General features: G+C 32.8%; 1 pseudogene; it reads right to left on the minus strand.

Moving 5' to 3' along the window:
- Positions 1-710: 710 nt before the first annotated feature.
- Positions 711-5885, minus strand: LOC148628317 (testis-specific serine/threonine-protein kinase 3-like; annotated as a pseudogene).
- Between the last annotated feature and the right edge of the window lie 522 nt (positions 5886-6407).

The following is a 6407-nucleotide window of genomic DNA, read 5'->3' on the forward strand; positions in this document are numbered from 1 at the left end:
GTATATTCAAATACAGTTATGTAGTGTCTTAGCTTTCTAACGAGCCCAAGTAATAAATATTTGAACTTTTCCAAATCCAAATAGGTGGAGAATTGCCACCCCTACCATGATAAAAATGCCTCAACATGAACTATACTGTTAATTTTTCAAACTTTGTTTGAAGTAGGGTACTTGAAAAAAAAGCCAATTACCATTAAAACTGAAAGAATATACGAAAATCCGAAAATTCCCCTTTTTATGAAAAACTCATTATTGTCACATTGAAACTGAAAAAAAACTCGCCTGAAATGAGAAGATATGTTGGATGCATAGATAATTAAAATAAAAGTACCCAACATGTCTATCGTACACTGTTTATATATTAATTATTAACATTTGGGTTCATGTTGAGGCTTGACTTAACTTGACTTAGAAAAATTCATCACATGGGCTCATTTTGAAGCTAAGAGACTATATTAATGTACTATATCATACAAAAGCTTGACTGAACTACGATATTCTGAAAAAAGGAAATAACGGGTATATAGAGGAAATTCTGAAAATTCCCATTTTTACGATTTTACAGTAATTATTACCAAAAAAAAAAAAAAAGAAAATCTAGGCGTCTGGATTGATCAGATATATTGGGAACATCATTATCCTAATTATGAATACCGAAAATATGAGTTGTACGGTGTCGATGAGCACTCCCTCAAAACAGCAGCTTTATTTCAACAAAATGAGACCAAATTTTCAGAAATTACATCGAGGCTCCACACATCGGCCTTCATGGTCTTGTATGTCATTCCCATGACAACCTCGGGTGCGGCGTATGGCAGGGTTCCGCAGAACTAATCAGACTCGATTTTGGCAAAGCCGAAATCGATCAATTTTACGGATCCCTTCAACAAAAGAACATTTTCCATTTTGATATCGGAGTGATCAATTCCATGAGCGTGGCAATATTCAACAGATTTAGCGACTTGAGTAAAACGGAGAGGGTTGCTTCTTGAGACATCAGTCCATTAGTCATGATGTAGTCAAATACATCGCCAAAGTCGGCAGATTTCATTACGACGAAGGCAAATTCTTCGGCTTCGATAATTTGCAGAGCTTCGACGGTATTTTCATGTTTAAGGTTTAGGAAAGATTCAAGTTAGGTTGTACTTTCCTAAACCTTTTCCATTACACTTTATCAAAAATGTCGTGGTTTGTAGAGAAAACTTCTTCGGTAATACAAGTAATATCTGAAAACCCTTGGTCATTGAGAAAATCTATGCAGGTTAAGTTAAAGAGGTAAATATTCAACAGAAAACAGTATTGCTTCCCAGGACCCGAATATTTTAAATATGGAAACTGATTTTGTGGATGAAACCAAATGAACGATTCGCAAGGATGATTTATTTAAAAAAACAAGAGGCGGTCAGTTTAGGATCTCAAATTGACATTCACTTCCTTTTTCTTCACTTTCCTCGGTTTACACGTCTTTTGGTAATATCACCACAGATAGATTTCATCATGTTGAACATTTTTATACTACGGCCATGTCAGCTAATAACATCAAATGTACATCATCAAAAGAGGTTAAAATCACAATCGTCAGTCTCATTCTATTCACATTAGATAAGGAAAATCCCATTAATTATTCAAAATTGAATATACAAAAAAAAAATATTACACAAAAATGATTAAAACAATTGAGTGATAAAAACGAATTTCCCAGTTGTAAACATTATAGCTGTTAATGATAAAAATCAAACGTACGAGTTGTAAACATTCAACCAATAACATAAATATGTTCATAAAGTCCAGTACTAAGCCACTTAAACAAATAAATAAATACATCTGCTGTAAATGTCACTCTACCGTGAAAACATCTATTCAAAGTGAATTACACAATCAATTTAATTATTACAAAGAGAACATTAAACTTATTTTCTAACAACTGAAGTTTAATTATCTTTCTTTAGACCCCCCTCAAACGTGCATCTATACTACTCATAGGTAATTAATAAATATGGACAGGCAATTAGAACGATACATGTAAGAAGTTAAGATTCCACAGCTGTCTGTACCATATGCAAGCCATATTGTTCTTAGAATAAACTACTTTACAGAACAAGATAGAAAGATATAATCTGCGGTAAACAACGGTAAATGAGCAACTTGGAATCCAGTAAAAAGTGGGAGCATGGACCAGGTGCACCGGTAAGGTAAGCGTCCTCTGCTTTTCTAGAAACACCCGCCGGGTTGCTCATAAAAAGGGAAACTATGACTTGTTGAGCAAATCAGTTTTCACGGTGCAAATGGATACACCGTGACGATCCACGAGTTCATGATGACGATCATAAAATTTCTGTAGTGATGACTTCAATCTTGTAGCAACATAACCCTGTTCCAGAAGCCTAATTGTAAGAAGTCTAGCGCGATACAAAAAGTCTGCGTAGTTACGGCAAGCTCTGACATAACGTATTAGTTGTGATATGAACACTCCATACGCAGGCACAGAAGGGATGTTGACACAGATGTAAGGAAAGTTGAAAATTATGACTGAAAAGTCATCACGTTGGTCGTAATGTTTGGTCATTAGTTTTTCTTTACCATCGATCTCTAAGTATATGTTAAGATATGATGCTGACCTCACAGTGTCTGGAGCATTAACTAGGTGCCGGTTGGGTAAACTTTGTAACGGTCTATAACGAGCTCAACATCCACTCTGAATCGTACACCTTTTTACTCCTTCAATATTCAAATCGATATCATGAATAACTTTGAATTTGTAGTCTCTTTAATTATTTTTTTTCGATAAAAACGGTGCTGATTGGTGTAATTAATTAAATGTCTTAAATTTTGGAACATCATAGAAACAGTTTAGCTTGTCGTAAGTCATTTATAGCAAGTTCATCATGAATTTCAACTTTTTTTTATATCACGAGCCTATACATAAAGTCTTGGAGAAACCATAATAAAATTTCCAAACTGTAAGTATATATTTTCTTCAGTATATTAATGTTCTGATGAGTAATGTATAACAACAACAAACATGCAAATAAATAAGCTAAAAATGAGAAGGAATCGAAACGTTTTTAGTATCCTAACTCCTTCCTCTCTCTTCACCACCGAAAAATAATACAAACACCACTTATTCATACTTTTTGGAAAACTAGTATTTAGGTGAATTTGCAAATAAATTAGCATCTTCATCAAAAACTTTCTTTTGCAATTAGTGATTAAGATCGAGAACATTTTTAAAAGAATGTTTCCTAGTTATCTTAACCCGCCAATCTAATGTCTTTTGAACAGTTCATCTAAGGAGATAGACCTAGGGTAAGGGACACAACTCTTAGAAATCATTGGAACGTGTGTATTCATTATTTTACGTCAATCTCGTGTAAGCATCAAAGTGACTTGGACTGATTTCATTCTATTTCAGAGAAAAGCTTGAAAGGCTTTGGTGAAATTGAATATGATACAAACATATCACTGATTTCATGAGTTATGTCCCTTACCCTAGGTCTACCTCCTTAAATTGAGTTCCGTTGTCATTCTGTAATACAACAGCAGATTACCAATTAAATTTGATTTTGATTTTAATGAATTCAAATAATTATTTATTTTATCACAAAATTATACTGATTGAAATAGGATAATAGGACGCGCCACTCATTACCATTCCTCTGAATTAAAATCATTATGAAATATACTGTTCTCGTGGTATCTAATCTACCAATGCGTCTAGTTTTTTTTCTGTTATGAATGTGTGTATTTCCAGACAACTATGATTAAAACTATATTAGTTTCACGTGTAATGTCGATTTGTCAAATCTTATCTTCAGGTACTCAATTCAAATAATCGGTTTAATGTATTTGAGTAAAGAAGTTCCTTATTTTTAACAGATATTACTAAATACCCTAGTTTTGTGACAGTTCTGAACGCAGCTTTTTTGTAGCGTAAACTAGTTGAAAACGTTATTACCTATAAATAGTTCAAATGTAAGGATCATTTTTATAATTTAATTCATAATGGATCACATGGCAAAACAAGGTTATACAAAAAAACTTGGTTTTCTCAAAGGGAGCTAAACAACCACGCAGAGAGATTGTTACCAATCATGTTAGATAGTGATAAGTCATATGACAGCGAAAATGTGTGAAAGAGTGATTTTTCACTTATAAACACATTTCTCTTTCTATTTCTATTACATTCTTATTTCAGGACAATATTACTCGAAAATTGTACACATGATATACCGTTTATGATTTTTAACGGTTTATTGATAACATATCAACCCAAAAACTATTTAAATTCAGTCTAATATTTGCACACCCATGATATTTCCCACCTCTTTTAAAGATAATCATAATCACGCTTGTTTAAATTAAACAATACTAGCACCTGGTATCGGAAAATACTGTCAGCCGATTAATTAACAACCATTCGATAATTAATCAAATACTCTACGACTCTAATTAAGTTCATTCAATCTTTCAGTGTGACTTGTAACAAGATCAACCCTCTGTATTCTGAATGTCTTCACTTGTACAACTTTAACGTTTTTATAAATACTATTTATGAAAATCTCAAAAAGAGTGGAAACAATGCTGTCAAACCTTCTACAAAACCAGTTTTTCTTAGAAATTTTGCAAACATTTTTACTCGGCTGGCTACAATCCGCTCAAGGACAATGGGAGTTCCAATCGCTTGCAGTCCACAACGACAAAATAATATCATCGAGTGACACTGTCGTAGGAACAAGAACAATCAGATCTAGTATCATGTGTGCAAACCTGTGTGTGGAAAAAGACAACTGTTGTGCTGCAACATATAGACAAGATACATTGGAATGCACGTTCGACTCGTGCTGTAACCCGCCCATGGAATATTCAACATCGTCAAGAGTTATGCTTAAACCATTCAATGCAGGTAACGCTTTATAATAATAAATCATTACCATTTGGTATGGATGTAAACATATAGTCAATTATACACCTTAAAATATTGTTTGGGAAGTTTTTCTTTTTGTTTAATTTCTTTTTTTATTTATTGGTGATTTTAATAGATAAGTTCTATCAAGACAAAACATATGAAAAATCTAGAGAAATCCTTTTCACGCTTAAATTAAAAAAAAAAAGACGAGCACACTGACCCATCTAGCATGCAATATCTTTAAAAAGATTTCACAACTCTTTAAAATCTTTGTTCTTCTTAAAATTAACATAGAACATATTTAGTAACCACTTCCAATGTTCTTTGATATAGGTCTTTGTTGACAGTTGTATTTCTCCTCCCGTCTAGCCCGTAAGACCAAAAATTTGTGCCTCTTTTTTATTCTATTATTACGTGTTTCTTTTTTTGTTCGTAAATATGGCTACTTCTTACTTTTTATTATTCATATATACGGTTAACTGAGCTACTTTCCGGGTAATATTATTATTAATTATTATCGTCAAGCCATTCTTTTTATATTCGGTCATCGGTCAAATATCCGGACGACGAAATAGCGGTTTGAGTAAAATTTCATGAAAATATTGCCAAGTAGAGAACTTTGAACAGTTTCTTAGTTTTTTTTAATAAACATTTGTTAATAGGGACCTCGACTTCATTAACTAACTGATTTTGATTTTTTTAATGTTAAGTGTATTGTATTGTGTCATGCCCATGTGACGCAATTTTTGTCACTTCATGGACCAGCCGGAGGCAAACTACGGGGTTCGGGAATAAATATTTACCGTTCGTATAGGACCCATAGTATGCATTTAAGTGTTTTTTATTCACTGTTTGATGAGGTTTTTGTCCCTTTGACAATTTAAATTTCTTCCCTACGCAATTCAAAATTGTCTAAACAAAATCCAACATCCGTCAGCCAGGCTCCGTATTCCAATGAGACTTGTGTAGACAGATCCATCTCTAAACCAGCCACTTTGTAATGTTTTTTTTAAATGTATTTTGAACCTGGGTAAACCGAGTACCTGTCCACACTGTGCGAATTCAATTGTTCAAAAGGGGTTCGGAATATACAGGTTTTTTTCTGTACTATATGTCTCTAACTGACTAATTTATCTATCAAATATATTGCTATTCTAGCATCATTTGTCTTCATTTTGCAATTTGTAAACTTTTTAAAAAAGTATAAAAAATTCAAGAAAATATTTCAATAATCATTACAAGTATCAAAAAAGCATTAAAAATACAGATACATTTTCAGTTAGGGGACCTGTGGTATTGGAATTTTCTCTTTATATAATATTAATATTGAAGTTTCTCAATTGATGCAGAGCTATTTGATAAAGTAAAAAAAGAAAAGCGGTTTATTAGAGTAATCAAGGGAACCAAGGTTATAGCGGTAATCAAAATAATGTAATCCAGGGACAAAGACCAGACATGGAAAACAGACATACACAACAAAGAACATAAAGTAACTAAAATC

The sequence above is a fragment of the Perna viridis genome, chromosome 1 (genome assembly GCF_037379345.1).
Source record: "Perna viridis isolate PV_CMFRI_1.1 ecotype Kerala chromosome 1, ASM3737934v1, whole genome shotgun sequence".
Lineage (NCBI taxonomy): Eukaryota > Metazoa > Mollusca > Bivalvia > Mytilida > Mytilidae > Perna > Perna viridis.